This window comes from Protopterus annectens, chromosome 13.part0 (assembly GCF_019279795.1).
Source record: "Protopterus annectens isolate FY-2018-M chromosome 13.part0, PAN1.0, whole genome shotgun sequence".
Classification (NCBI taxonomy): Eukaryota; Metazoa; Chordata; order Ceratodontiformes; family Protopteridae; genus Protopterus; species Protopterus annectens.
The window spans coordinates 385,818,226-385,833,889 of NC_056747.1; the positions used below are offsets into that span (position 1 = coordinate 385,818,226).

A 15,664-nucleotide genomic window follows, 5' to 3' on the forward strand; every position below is an offset into this window, starting at 1 on the left:
GTTTGTGGGAAGTCCTTGTGCAGAATTTGTCCAGTTGGTAGTTTTTTTTTGGGGGGGGGGAGTGAACAGGTCTATATCTGGGCTCCCCCATTTATCAATATGTTGAAAGTCTTTGGTTCCAGTTTCCACTCGTGGGTCCATGAGATTTCTGCTTAGTTTGTCTGCTAGCATTTAGTTTTCCTGGTGGGAATTGAGCCTGTAGATTCACGTGGTAGCTCAAGGCTGTGTTCCACAGAGCCATGGCTAGTCTGCAGAGGGGATAAGAATGGGTACCCCCCCCTGCTTCTTTATGTACCACAACAGTGGTGTTGTCTTTACCATTAATTGTCCTGGAAGAATGTGGTCCTTGAAGGCTGTCAGAGCATTCTGTACAGCTAACATTTTTTTTTGATTTGCAGGTGCATTTGACTTTGGTTCTATTTGCCCTGAATGCACTTCCCTGCCAGGTGAGCCCCCCATGTATAGTCTGATGTATTCGTTAGGGTTTGGGCAGCAGGGGGTAGAGTGAATGGTAGTCCCTTCTTGTGGTGGCAAGCCTCTGCCCACCAACAGAACTCTAACCGTAGGCAAGGTATGATGAGAATCATTGCTTCTAGACCCTGAGAATGTTGACTCCATAGGCTTTTTAGATACCATTGTAGTTTCCTCATATGCAGTCTTGCATATGGAATTAGTAGAATGCAGGAGGCCATGAACCCAAAGGCTAGCAGTATTTGCCGTGCAGTTAGAGTTTTTGTGGCCATTAGTTTGAAGTAAGTTGTCAAATGGATTTTTCTCTGGCGTGAGGCAGCCATCGGGGAAGTTGTGTTCAAGCTTGCTCCCAGGAATATAATTTGTTGACAGGGTACCAAATGTGATTTATTTTCATTTATGGTGTATCCCAGACAAATTAGCATCTCTTGTACAAATGCCAGATGATTCAAAAGTATGTCCTGGCTTTCTGCCTGTCTATCGTCCAGGTATGGGTATATTTGAATATTTTTTTTGCCTGCAAAATGCAATGACTGGAGCTAGGCACTTTGTGAATACCCTGGGCACAGTAGTTAAGCCAAAGGGCAGTGCAGAGAACTGATAGTGCATGTAGCCTACTTGCCTTGAAGCCTGCTTGCCTTGAAGCGTGGGTATCTTCTGCAAGATTCCCTGATTGGAATGTGCAGGTAGGCTTCCTTTAGAGTGCCAGCCAGGCATTTTTGCCTAGCATAAGAAGCAACTGGTGAAGAGTTATCATCTTGAATTTTAGAATCACCAAAAGTGTTTAAGATAGACTGGTCCAGGATAGGATGCCATGAATTGTTTTTTTCTGGGTACCAGGAAAAGTCTTGAGTAGAAACCTTGTCCCTTTTCCTCTTCTGGTACAGTTTGAATAGCTTTTATGCTTGAGAGAGATTTGCTGTTGAGCCTCTGCCCACTGATTTGGGGGTAGATCTGACCAATCATTTGGGGTTAGTAACGTGTGGAAGTAAAATCTGTATCGATGGGGAAACTATTTAAAACCCATTTGTACTGGCTAATGAGTTCCCAATTTTTTGCCTGCAGGGCCTTCTTTCCCCCTAAAGGAGCAGTCAGTTGAGAAGTGCTTGGAAGTTTTTAAAGTGAAGTCATTGAGACAGCTTACCATAGGGGGGAGTCTTGCTACTACCCGATTTGGAAGTGAGAGCACCCCCCCACTGCTTAGTCCTGTGCGTACCTTGGGAGTTCTGCTGGGTCTGGGTTTGGAGTGAAGGCCTGGAAGAGGCAAATGACCAATTCTTAGAGGGCCAATGCCTACTAAATCTTGGAGGCTGTACTTGTAGGAAATCTAACAGTTTGCATAGATTTAGCTTTTTCCTCCATATTTTTAAGAACTTCTGCTTTGTTGCCAAACAGGCGGTCCTGACTTAAGGGAGCATCCAGTAATTTAGCTTTAACATGATCTGGCAAGGATTGTTCCTTGAGCCTTCACTCTAACGGTAAATCTCTTCCCCTTGAAGTATAAATGAAAGAAATACAACTGGAATTCCACCTAGACAACGTGACTTTGGAAACAGGAGACCTAATTCTGTTTTCCGAAAATGAAACGAACAACTGATCAGATTTTCTGAGGTCCTTCATTCTGTGTAAATAAAATCGTAATTGTCTGCACATCCAACTGATGAAATCTGAACTCTGCCTTGTTCGAGAATGTTGGAAAAAAAATGGTAATTCAGTGGATTGGTTAAGGTTACTAACTGATGCTACTTTGGGAAGAAAGGAAGGGTTCAGTCCGAGAGAAACCCCGTCCTTATGAAAAATCAAATAAGGTGGTTTTAATTGATAAAGCTTGAAGCTCCGAAACACGTCTGGCTACCAAAAAGACAGTCTTCCAAGTTAAGAATTTTAAATCACAAGTGGCTGCAGGCTCAAAGGGGGTGAAGTAAGACCCTGTAGAACAAAGTTTAGGTCCCAGGGCATAACTGGTTCAGAGACAGGAGGACGAAGCAACAAAGTGCCTTTCAGGAAAGCCTTACAGAGTCTGTGCCATTAGACTAGGTTCGTCTGCAATGTGAAAGGAAGAAATCTCTGCCAACTGGACCTTAATGGTTGCGGCAGCTGATCCCTGGTTAAAAAGCATGGAAAGGAACTCCAATACTGAAGAGATTGGAGCTGTGTAAGGGTCAATCTGTCTGGCATGTGCCCAGAAGGAAAATCTCTTCCATTTGCTGTAATAAACCTTCCTGGTTGAAGGCTTATGAGAGGAAGATAGAATATGAACCACATCCTGCGAAAAATGGTGAAGACTAACTACGGAAGTGGAGTAGCCAAGCTGTCAACTGCAGGGTCTGAAGTGAGGGATGGAGCTGCCCTGACATGTGAGTCAGTAAGTCTGGTTGTGGGTCCAGAATCCAAGGAGCATCCGTGAGATAGGGATGGAGAAAGAGGAACCAAATTTGATGAGGCTAGTGTGCAGCAATTATCATTTTGCTTCCCAAGGATTGCGCTTTCTGAATAACCTTTGACCGCAAAGGTACCAGAGGGAAGGCATATAGTAGACCGGAGGGCCAATCGTGGACTAGAGCATCCCTGGATAACTCCCCCTGAAGGGGGGGGGGGGTAAGGGTGAAGTAGCTGCTGCACTTGGCATTGAGAGGGCTGGCCAAAAGGTCTCAGCAAGCCTGACCCCACCTGCGGAAAATCTGCTCTGCAATTTGACAGCTCAGGGACCACTCATGAGGCATCAGAATAGTTATGCTTAGCTTCTCTGCGATCACATTGGACTTCCCTGGAATGTGCATTGCTACCAGAAAACGTTGGGAAGACGCTGCCCAATGCCACACTCGCATGGCCTCTCTGCAAAGGGATACGACTTGGTTCCTCCCTGTTTGTTCAGATACCATACCACCGACATTGAGTGGATTGCAATAGTCCCAAGAGGAAGAAAGCTCAAGTGCTTGCAACGCTAGTAGCACTGCTCATCTCCAGGACATTGATATGCAGATGCAGCTCTTGCTCTTGCCATGTGCCTTGGACTGTCCTGCCTAAATAATGCTCCCCCCACCCCATCTGGGAGGCATCCATGGTCACTATGGCAACCAGAGGCGAAGGAACTAAGGGTTTTCCCACATTGAGGTAGTCTGTGTTAAGCCACCAACTGAGATCCTGTCTGCACCGGTCGGTGAGCAGAATAGGGTGAGAAAGTGGAAGATGTTGAAGAGACCACTGGGCGAAGAGTAGCACTGAAAGAGTCTCATATGTAATCTTGCCAGGGGAACTAACAATCTTAGCCATCGTCCCCAACAATTGGAAGACCACTCTTGCCTTCACTCTTCTCAAAAGGAGCAAGGCGTAAATCTGTTGCTGTAAGACTGATTCTTTCCTGTGGTAGAAACGCCCACATGAGCACTGTCTAATTCGCCCCCTTATAAAGGTGACACTGCGAGAGCAACAAGACAGATTTTTCTCAGTTCAAGGTGATGCCGAACTGTTGACACAAGTTGATAGTAGTGTCTCTGGTCTGAAGAAGCAGATGCCTGGTGGTGGCAGTAAGGAGCCAGTCGTCCAGGTATGGAAACACTTGGAATCCCTGTCTCAAGTGAGCAGTCACCACTGCCATGCATTTGGTAAACACCCTGGGGGCTATGGTGAGACCAAAGGGCAGGGCTTGAAACTGAAAGTGACTGGCTCCTAGCTGGAAGCATAGGTGACATCTGGATGCCCTGTCCATACTTATGTAGTAAGCATCCTTGAGGTCGATGGAGCACACTGGTCCTGGGTGATACCTTGCCAGGCCTCCAGGTAAAGTGAGATGCGACCTCCAATGCACAGTCGGGCCTCCCATCAGGAGTGGCAGTAGGGAGAACCACGAAAGGAATCGTGGTCTCCAGAGTTATGAGGGTCTCCTCTGCCCCTAGGGCGGCGTCTTCCTGAATAACCACCCCCTCCCCTGCCTCTGGAGGGGGACTCGCCTTGTGCATCGGGAAAACTTCTTCCCACCCCTCTGGGCCTTGGGATAAGGCCTAGAGGGAAGGGAAAAATGGACTCCTATAGCAGACAGTTTTTCCCTCTTGCTCACACCTAGTGAGTCTTTCACCTTGGTTCCGAACAAAGAGGAACCATCGAACGGGGCATCTGTGAATGTAGACTTGAAGGCCTCCGCGAAATGACAAAGGCGCATCCAAGCATGTCTTCTAAGAGCGACTCCTGAACTTGCTGCCCTAGTCGCTCCCTCGGCTGCGTGAGATCAGCCTCATGGAGGAGTTCGCACTAGAATTGAGGGTAGACATCTGAGTGACTTTCTGTGCCACTGCCTCAAACGTTAACTGTTCCCATGCTCCTTTAGGAGATCTCTCTCTAGCTGTGTAAAGTGTGATAAGTAATTCAGTGACCGCAAAGTAAAGGCCGCTGAACCTACACTTCCCGTACCGGTCCATATTCCTAGATTCCTTGTTAGGGGGATGGACGGTGGAAGAAGCCTCTGCCAATTCTTTCTTGGTAGCCGCTGCCACCACCATGGCATCCACAGGGACTCCCTTGGAAAGAAATTCCTTATCAGAACGGGCAGACAAATTTATTGGGTCTTCTGGGGATTGGTTCCAGAGTCGGGTTTCCCACACCCTTCGACAAATCTGATCCAGAAGCTCGAAGGGTGGAGACACCCTGGAGGCGGAGGGCTGAGCACCAAAGGTCTTCAGGAACACAGACTCCTCTTCGGAGGGGGCTTTGGATGGCCAGTCACCTCTTTGCTTCAAAATCTCTAGGATGTCAGAGAAAAACATCCTCAGAGGACTTGGGGGACCCCTCAGATTCCTCGGACTGACGTGAGACTAATCTTGGGAATCTATGTGCTTCCTCTTGCACGTTCTCTTTCTGGGTGGCTCCTCAGGCAAAAACTGAGGGGCCCTCAGAAATATGGGGACTACTCATGGGGGTACCCTGAGGCCTTGGGGCTCCACTGTCAAGAGCTAGAGGGCGATCAGAGACTTGCACCGGTGCTGCAAGGGACCGTGACTGAACCGTATGATGCCACTGACCTGGCCAGCGTGCTCCACAAAGCCTTGAAATCTGGTCCTTCTGGGTCCGAAGATCGACCAGTCATGGAAGACCTCTGATCAGAAAGGACCAGTTCCGAAGCAGAGACAGGAGTCAGGCTTCCCTGCACTGAAGCACTGAGAGGAAGACTAAAAGCCGAGAGGTGTCCTGAGGCCTCTCCCTCTGGTCCAACCGAGGAATCCTGAGTTCTGAACCCCGTGGACGGCGCCGACTGGGTCGGAGCTGACATCCGAACCAAAAAGCCAGGAGGGGCTGTTGGAACTGACCTAGGGACATCAAACCGAGCCGAGCATTCTGGCTCCGAAAGTAGAGACGCGCTCTGAGGAGGAAGTGTCAATGTAGGTAGAGGGACTGGCTCCGGAGCCGAATGGGTCAGAGCCGAAAATTTGGCCAGTACCAGTGACTGAAGAAGTCTGTGCACCACTCTATCGACGTCCACATCCCATAAGGTCCTGGAGGATTTGAAGGATAGGGAAGGAAATAGACCTCTCTGAGGGAGACCTGCAAGGAGGAGATACCGGCCTAATGCTAGGCGACCGGCTCCAATAAAATAGGAACAGATGCAAGTTTCATAGACACTGACACTTCCTGCGGCCCAGAGGACAATGGAGCAGAGGATGTTGAAGATTTAGCGGTTTTCTCCGGCAGCTCCGAGGATACTGATTGAGCCAGGGATCGCTTTTCAGCCTTGGATGATTTTGCTTTTGATGGAGAAGACTTAAAGCTGGAAGCACTCTCCAAACCCTCCTCAAAGGAGGGTTTCACAAGTCCCTTCAAAATCAATTTGTTCCTTTCCTGAAGAACATGTGGGCTAAAAGCATAACAAAAGCTACACTATTCCTGGAGCTGAATCGCTCCCAAACAGTATACAGTGTCCATCAGAGAGAGACATCTTATAAGTGCACTTCTTAAAGCCCAAGGGCTTATGCTCCTTAGTATCTTTAGACATAGTCACTACAAAACTGAGTAACCCAACAACCAGACCAACTATCAATCCGCCACAAGCACGGGAACAGAACAAACTGACAATACACCACAAAGACCTCCAACTTAAATGGTCCTAGAACACAAGTACAAGGGGGAGGACTAATTCCTCTAATTTAAACCGGTCTTAGCCCAAGGGAAGTTAAGCTGGCACAAAAGGTAAGTGAGGGGACAGACTAGGTCCTCTAACTGAAATGGGCCTAGCCCGTTGGAAACGGCTAGTTGGATACCACAATTACATGCTAAACAAGAAACAACTTTTCAACACACAGTTCAAAGATGCACACAGAATAGCTATGAAAATAGCTTTTTTTGCAAAAACTTCTCTGCTATAAAGAAGAAAAAAGGTACTTGGCCACAGCCAAGAGCGAGACCACATCCGAGCTACACGAGTGGCAAACTAGATCTGGGGATAGAGAGCAGTGCAGCATGGGATACCATCTTAGCCCAGCCAATTGAAAGACTTTGACCTAAAGTATGGCAGTCAGAGCCGACATTTTGCTCCAAACCCACAGGTAAGAATGTAGGCAAGATTGGACTACATAACAGAAATTTCAGAATCCTGCTCAGAAGTATCATAAGCAAATTCAGTCCTAGGTTGGCTTCCCCTGACTAAAGTAATAAGGTCTTCAGCCATTCTGGTTTGTTTTTTAGGCATACAGGCCTGACCATGCGGTCTGGGTGCCGGTTTTCTAGGCATAATTAGAGTTTTAGGCCTTGAAAAAGATGGCGTCTGTTTAATATGAAGTCAGTAGGCCTGAATACACCTTCAGAAGCCGGTGCCTGCACAGTGGCTCTGGACCCAACCAAGGTAGAGACATCCGCAGGTTCCACAGTTAAGCATCTCGTGGCATACCTGACTCCAAATAGGTCTCGGTAGAGGCCTGCGAATCTTAAGTAGCAGGTATCAGGGGCTGCAAAAGTGCCTGAGGACTGGCTTAGAAGAGTCGGCGGCAGCATTGGACCAAGGCGGCTTGTCTTTATCTTTGCGTTTTTTCGGAATGTCAGTCGGATGGCTTACCGAAGACGTATCTGAAAATTTGAACAGAGTACCAAAATATTTAGAAGTGTAAATATACGGACGCCGAATAGTTTGTTGCATAAATAAGGCACAAAACCGACAGAGGTACGTCGTGGTCAGGGCCTAGGCAAGGAATGCAGTACAAATGGAAGTCTAAGTACTTGCTTTCCACAAATACAATTATTGACTTTTATTGACATCGGTTTAGAGCAAGAAAGTTCCCCATTACACAAATTAATATTTTGATATCTTTTGATACTCAATTATAAATTTAAGATGGGTGACCTATTATATTGGAATACATTTCTCTCTGCTAATAAAATAAATTCTGCAGACTATTTGATCAGCAGATAGTGTCTGCAAAATTGCAATTGGCTGGACATCCAAACTTGTAAGGATTTTATAAGTAAGTTTGTACCCTCGTTAGAGGCATACAATAAGTACAGTTGTGTACCTACCATAAATGTAGATGTTCGTGTATTCACTGTTGCAGTCATTACACTTGGGGTTATCCTGCTAGCAGGCTACCCGCAGCCGGCCCAAATTCCAAAGTCTTGGTCCGGCGTCGGTTGCGGTCGCCTCTTCCCGGATGTCAAGTGCACCTGGGGTATAAAAGATGCAGCTGATGTCATTTTCTTCAGTTTTTCGTGCCCCCAAAAAGGGTAGGCTAAAAATTCTGCAAATAAAAATGCATGCACTAACACAAACATTTCCTTCATCTACAAGCAAATACACCACATAGGTTGTATAGAATAGAGAAGTACAGAAGTCCCAGCAAAGAAAAGGGAGATGGTGGGAGGGTAACCTGGACTGCAACAGTGAATACACTCTAACATCTACATTTATGGTAGGTACACAACTGTACTATGTTCAGTGTTTCACTGTTGCAGTTATTACACTTGGGTTGAATCCCAAAGCTGAGGTTGGGTAGCTGGGCCTAAATAGAATTAGGAGTGGCTATGAGGCCCTGCAGAACTGCAGTGGCAAAGCCTGCTCTGGATTTAGAGTAAAGCGGTTAAGTGGTAGTGCTTTGCAAGTGTGCACTGAAGTCCAAGTTGCAGCCTCCAAAATGTCCTTGGTTGGTACTCTGAGGAAGGCTGCTGAAGTGGCTGCTGCTCTGGTTGAATGTGGCCTAATGCCCTTAGGCACTGATTTGCCATGTTGTGAATGGCAGAAACTAATGCAGTGGCCTATCCATTCTGAAATAGTCTGCTTTGAGAGCTTTTCCTTGAGATCCTGCAGCATATGCCAGTAAGAGTTGCTCAGTCTTTCTGAAAGCTTTGGTTTTGTCCAAGTAGAAGCGTAGCTGTCTATGTCCAAAGAATGCAGAAGTCTCTCCCACTTATTCTGTGGGTTTGGTAAAAGGTAGGCAAATGAATGGTTTGGTTAAGAGCCACACTGGACATTACCTTAGACATAAATGTTGGGTTTGTCCTCAAACTCTGTCCGGATGGAAAATTATCAAAGGTTCCACAGCCATTAGTGCCTGTAACCCAGACTCTTCTTGCTGAAGTTATTGCTAGGAGCGGAGATCTTTTCCATGATAAGAATTCTATCTCAGCTGTATTGGCTGGCTCGAAAGGAGGCAGTGTGAGTTTTTCCCAAGACAAAATTGAGGTCCCATGCAGGTACTGACGCTCTCCTTGGAGGTCTTATGTTTTTGGCCCTTCTGAGGTACTGCCTGAGCAGTGGATGTGAAAAAAATAGGTGGGTCCGTATCGTAATGAGCTGAAATGACACAGGCATGGATCTTAATTGATGAGAAGGATAGGCCTTTGTCCAGCATCTCAGTTGGGTATTGTAAAATCTGAGGAATATTTGGTACAAACATGTCCATTCCTTGTGCCTGGTTCCAGGCACAGAATCTCTTCCATTTTTCGGTATAAGATTTTCTGGTGCTGGGCCTTCTGGCCTCCAAAACATCCATAACTGCTTTAGAGAGGTTTTTTCTGAATGGTTACATTATCCGCCATGCAGCCAGATTTAGGGTTCTGAGTTGGCTGTGCAGGAAGTGATTGTTTTGTTGGGTCAGTAGATGAGGAATTTGAGTTAATGTCCAGGCTGGGCCTTGAGACGAGCTCTTTAGGATTGGGTACCAGTGCTGGCGTGGCCAGTCTGGGGCAAATCGGTAGAAGTTTTGGCTTTTCTTGTCTGACCTTTAGGAGTACCTTGGGGAGTAGAGGCAGTGGAGGAAAGGCATATACTGTAAGGGTTTTCCAGCTGAATGATGAGCATCCACTTTCCATGCTTGCTTGTGATAAGTCCTTGTGCAGAATCTGTGTAGTTGGCAGTTGTGAGGAGAGGCAAAGAGATCTATGTCTGGGCATCCCCATTTCCTTGTTATCATGCTGAAGATTTGTGGATCTAGTTTCCACTCGTGAGGATCCATGAGGTTTCTGCTTAGTTAGTCTGCCAGAGTATTTCTTTCCTGGTAGGAACTGTGCTTGCAGGTGTACTTAAGTCAATGCTGTGTTCCACAAAGTCATGGCTTGTCTGCAGAGGGGCTAGGAATGTGTGCCTCCCTGCTTGTTTATGTATCACATGACTGTAGTATTGTCCGTTTTTATCAGCAGTTGTCCTGGATGAAGTAGATCCTTGAAGGCTGTCAGGGCATTCTGAACAGCTAGCATCTCTTTTTGATTGATATGAAGATGCATTTGGCTTGCGGGCCATGTGCCCTGAATACATTTTCCTGCCATGTGGGCCCCCCAGGCATAATCTGATGCATCCGTTGTTGGTGTCTGCCTGGCTGTGGGTAGAGTGAATGGCTGTCCCTTGTTGTGGTGACAGGCCTGTGCCCACCATCTAAACTCCTGTTGCAGGCAGGGAATGAGGGTAATTAATGTTTCCAGGCTGTGGCAATGTTGAGTCCAAACACTTTTTAGATACCACTGTAGTTTCTTCATGCAGTCTTGCATATGGAATTGGTAGAATGCAGGATGCCATGAAGCCCAAAGCCTGCAGAATTCTTCTTGAAGATAACTGGGTCTTTGTTGCCAACATTTCGAAGTAAGAAGTCGGTTGCCTTTGTTTGTCTGGCGTGAGATAAGCCATCTGGGCAGTTGTATTTAAGCTTGCACCCAGGAATATTATCTCGAGAGGGTACTTTTGATTTATTTTTGTTGACAGCGTACCCTAGGCAAATTAGTGATCTTTTTACAAATGCCAGATGCTTCAGTAGAATGTCCTTGTTCTCTGTTTGAATAAGGCAGTCGTCCAAGTAAGGATATATTTGAATCCCCTTTGTCTGCAAAAGGCAATTACTGGTGCCAGGAATTTTGTGAAGACCCTGGGCGCAGCAGATAAGCCAAAGGGCAGTGCAGAGAATTGGTAGTGCATTGAGCCAGCTATGAATCTGAGGTATCTTCTGCAAGATTGTCTGGGACATGCAGGTATGCCTCTTGGGTCCAAAGTTACAAGCCAAGCCGTCTTGCCCAGCATGGGCAGAAGCTGCTGCAGAGTCAACATTTTGAAACATCAGAAAAGTGTTTAGAATAGACAGGTCCAGTATTGGTCTCCAGGCTTTGTCCTTTCTGGGTACCAGGAAAAGTCTCGAGTAAAATCCTTGTCCCTGCTCTTGCTGTGATGCTTGCTGAATGGCCCTCATGTCCATGAGGGATGAAACTTGCTTTTGTGCCTCTGCCCACTGATTGTGTGGCAGGTCTGGCATACCTTTTGCCTTTGGCAGGCTGTGAAAGTGGAACCTGTAGCCCTGGAACACTATTAAAGACCCATTTGTCCTGGGTGATCATGCGCCAATTTTGTGAAAGTGCTAGTTTCCCCCTAAGGGGGCTGCCAAAAGATAAGTGCTTGGTATTGGCAGAGGAAAGTCATTGGGACCGTTTCCTATATGGCTGTGATTTGTCTTCTCTGCTTTTGGAGGTAGAAGCAACCCATTGTTTAGGCCTGTATGAGCCTTGGGGCTGTGATCTGCCTCTAAGGCATCTGTATCTGCCTCTTTGTGGCCTGTCTGACACTGGAAAGGACCAATTCTTTGAAGGCCAGTTCCTGCTAAATCTGGGTGGCTGTACCTGTAAGAAATCCTTAACTGTCTGCATAGATTTCACTTTATCCTCAATTTTCTTCAACACCTCTTCTGCCTTAACACCAAACAAAGTATAATGCTTAATGGAGCATCCAATAATTTTGCTTTAACATGGTCAGGCAGATTCTGTTCCTTTAACCAAGCATGCCTTCTAATAACGGAACCCGTAACAGTGACCCTGCAAGAGGCCTCCAGTGAAACAAAACCACATTGCAAATTATGCTTTCCCACTTTTTCAGCTGCATGCAATAAATCCTGCATTTCCTTGTTTTCTGGACATTCAGAATTTGTCAACATTTTCTGTTAGCAGTGACATTAAATATTGCTGATATCTAAGCATATGAAACTGACAATTTAAAGCCCTGACAGCCAAGGTAGCAGAAGTGTAAACTTTCCCCCCCCATCTGTCCAGTGCCCTTGAATCCCTATCAGAGGGGACAGGGTTTTTTGCAGTGGAAGCCTTGACCCCTTTGGGACCCTGAGATATAGTTTCTGGGTCAGTAGCAGGGTTTTTATATAGAAATTTATGAGAATCTGGAACCCTGTAGTATCTGTCTGGCTTAACTGGTGCAGGGGGTAGAGAGTCAGGTGACAAGCCGGACTCTGAAAATACATCTACAATGTCTAGAACAGGGGGAATAGTAAGAGGTCTGTGTTGAGGTAGTAAAAATGTCTCTGAGCCTTTTCTTTGAGTAATCTTGGCTCTCCCAGTGAAAATGCTCCCTCATGGTATGCAGGGTTTCCCCAAAAGAATTATCCTCCAGAGGAGAGGCTGAAGGGATAGACTCTTCAGCATCGGAATCCCCATAGGGAGGAAGAGTATCCCTGTTCAGGTTTTCATTTCCTCAGACTCCTTCTGATCTGAAGACTCGTATTCTCTCTTGCCTAGGCCTCATCAGGAGGGGGATGGGTACCCTTTATCAAAGTAATTAGGTCTTTGGCCATTTTAATCATCTGTTTTTTAGGCATGGAAGTCTGTCCAGGAGAATGCTGTACTTGTTTTTGTCTTTAGAGCTGCTTTAGTCTCAGCCTTTGAAGCTGAGGTTGGCTTTACATATAACTATGTAGGTCTGAAAACACCCTCAGAAGCCGATGCCTGCTCAGCGGCTCCGGACCCATCTGAGGGAATAGTTTCAGAGTCCAATACCTTGAGTATCCAGAGGCCTAGTTGGCTCCACATGGAAGTCGGAAGTGGCCTGTGGCTCTGAGGTAGCAGGCGTCAGGGGCTGCAGAAGCTCCTCACTGAGAACCGGCGACTGGCCTAGCGGAAGCCTAGTCTGTTTTGGACCTCTGATGCCTGTCCTTTTCCTTGTGTTTGTTATAATCTCCGGTCGGCTGTTCTGACGGCATTATACAATTAAATCTTCGGCCAAAGTAATTAAAGACAAAATCGTACCGACGCTTAACAGTGCGTTGGTTAAATCTAGCACAAAACCAACAGCTAGCAATGTCGTGGTCAGGGCCTAGGCAAGGAATACAATAAGAATGAAATACCTTGAGATATTTGCTTCCCACAAGAAATACAATTAACTTTTTCTGACATCAGTCTGGAGCAAGAAAAAAAGTTTCCCCAACAGGGTACCAGCTTTAAGACTTCGGATCTGAAATTCGATTGTGAAAATCTCAGGAGTCTGCCAACTGGCACTTGCGAACTGCTTTTGCTTAGGGTACCGCGTGGCAAGAAAGACTGAGGAAAATGGCGTCGGCTGCATCTTTTATACCCCTGGCGCACTGACGTCAGGGAAGAGGAGACAGCAACCCACGCCGGACCAAGACTTTGGAATTCAGGCCAACTGCAGGTAGCCTGCCAGCAGGATAACCCCAAGTGTAATGACTGCAACAGTGAAACACAATGAACATCTTAAAAAGCTTGGCTTTTCTCTAATGGCAGAAGCAGTTCACAAGTGCCAGTTGGCTGACTCCTGAAACTTTCGTTTGAGTTTCAGAACCGATGTCTTCAACTAAAGCTAAGTACCCCGTTGGGGAAACTTTCTTGCTCTAAACCAATGTCAGTAAAAGTCAATTGTATTTCTTGTGGAAAGCAAATACTGCAGAGACTTCCATTTATACTGTATTCCTTGCATAGGCCCTGACCACGACGTATCGAGTCAGAAATTACACAGTCGTCATTCCATAGAGCTTTACAAACTAACCAAAATGAGGTAATTTTGCAATCAACAACCATATGTATCCAGTCAGCAGCAGGGTGTCCATCTCCAGCATTTCATTTCTTGTACATTACTGCTAGTCTGTCGGAAGTTTTTACATAGATGTTTTTCACCCATGTGTATACACACCAGGGAAGATGTGGATTCCTTCACTGACTGTAAACGGTTATCTTTTTTGAGAATACTTGTCCACTTTCTGAGAGTGTTCTTGGGTGAGCTATTAGAGAAAATCCAAGACTTTTAAGTTACTCTTATTGTATGCCTCTAACGAGGCTACAAGCTTACTTATAAAATCCTTACAAATTTGGATGTCCAGCCAATTGCAAATTTGCAGACTATCTGCTGATCAAATAGTCTGCAGAATTAATTTTATTAGCAGAGAGAAATGTATTCCAATATAATAGGTCACCCATCTTAAATTTTAACATTTTGAGTATCAAAATATTAATTTGTATAAGTAATGGGAAACTTAAATTCTTAATGGATTAAAAAACAAGCTTTTTAAACAGCAATATTTGCTGAAAGTTATTAATTTTCTGTTTAATTTTGACAGGTGGGGGAATTATTAGAGCTTGGCCAATGAATACGATTTTAACACTCATTTCGATTAGTCAAGTCTGTTCCAACTGTCAGTCTTGTAATGGAGTTTATAAGTTTGTAATTTAGACATGTGATTTTTATTTTATAGTTGGATTCAATAAGGATACCTAGATATTTAATATGCATGCACTCCCAGTTAGTCTCTTTTTGCTCCAAGTTTCATAGTAACATTTTTATTCACTAGAAGTGCCAGAGTTTTGTTGTGATTTAATTTTAGACCAGAGATGTTTGCAAAAAAGGCTAGATTATGGAACAGGTGGTCTATTGAATTTTCAAGGTCATTAGCAAACAGTTGTATCTTGGGGGATAATTTGTCCGACACTTTATCCTTTAATGTTGTCATTACTTCTAACATAATTTGCAAGAGGTTCAACAGCCAGGGCAAAGAGTAATAGGGAGAGGGGGCACCCCTGTTTAGTACCTCTTAATATTTCAAATGGGCTAGATGGACAAGATCCAATCTTTACATAGGCTATGGAACTTTCATATAGTTTAATCCTATACAGTTTGGGGAGAAATTGCATTTTTGCAGAGCTTTAAACAGATAGAGTCAAAAGCTTTATGCCAAGGCTTAAAACGGCTCCCTTTCTTAACTCTATCAAGGACAGCAATCCAATTACATTGTCTTGTACCTTTCTGTTTTTAATAAACCAGGTTTGGTCTTCATGAATTAATACTGAAAATATTTAATGTCTGCTAAAATGAAAGTACATCTTTACATTTTAAAGCAAACCCAGGGTACATATTGGAATCAGAGGATTGTGGTCAACACTACAGCCCAAGAAAAGGAATACATTCAAAGAATGGCCCAATGGCACAGGCAAGTACATGCAGCTGGTAACAATTTCAGAAACCAATTATCTATTGGTAAGACAGGCATGGAGAGAAGAATGGGATGAAGCTGGAGACTTGTCACAGCTTTAAACCCCTGCAGGAGGGTTAGGGAGTACCACTGCCCTTGCAGCCTTCTAGTGGAAACCAGAAGTATTGCAAGCCAGCAACTTGACATTTCTGACTTGCATAGTTAATAGCAACGTTTGCATTTAATACAATGTAAAATAGGCTCTCATAATTTGGAGGTTATTTGGGGAAGCAAATTTAAATGGAAAACTTCCTTTCACTTCTGTTTTACACAAGTTATTAACTTGAGGTTATGTAAGATTTAAGCGTTGTATACTAGAAACTAGCAACCTGTTTTTTAACCTATGTTTTATAGTTAATTTCTGCAAAATTAAGTGTGGGCTATTTTAAATAGTTTGCTTCCAGTTTATATTTTAACCAGCACTGGTGTTAATATCATCAAATAGGTTCTCTTGAAACATTCTCAGTGGAAAAATGTGG

The 15,664-nt window shown here is 45.0% G+C and overlaps 1 protein-coding gene across 3 annotated transcripts in view; it reads right to left on the reverse strand.

Annotated features, from left to right (window-relative positions):
* Positions 1 to 15,664, reverse strand: part of PWWP3A (PWWP domain containing 3A, DNA repair factor) — a 705,148-nt gene that overhangs the window by 519,734 nt on the left and 169,750 nt on the right. The window lies entirely within an intron of this gene.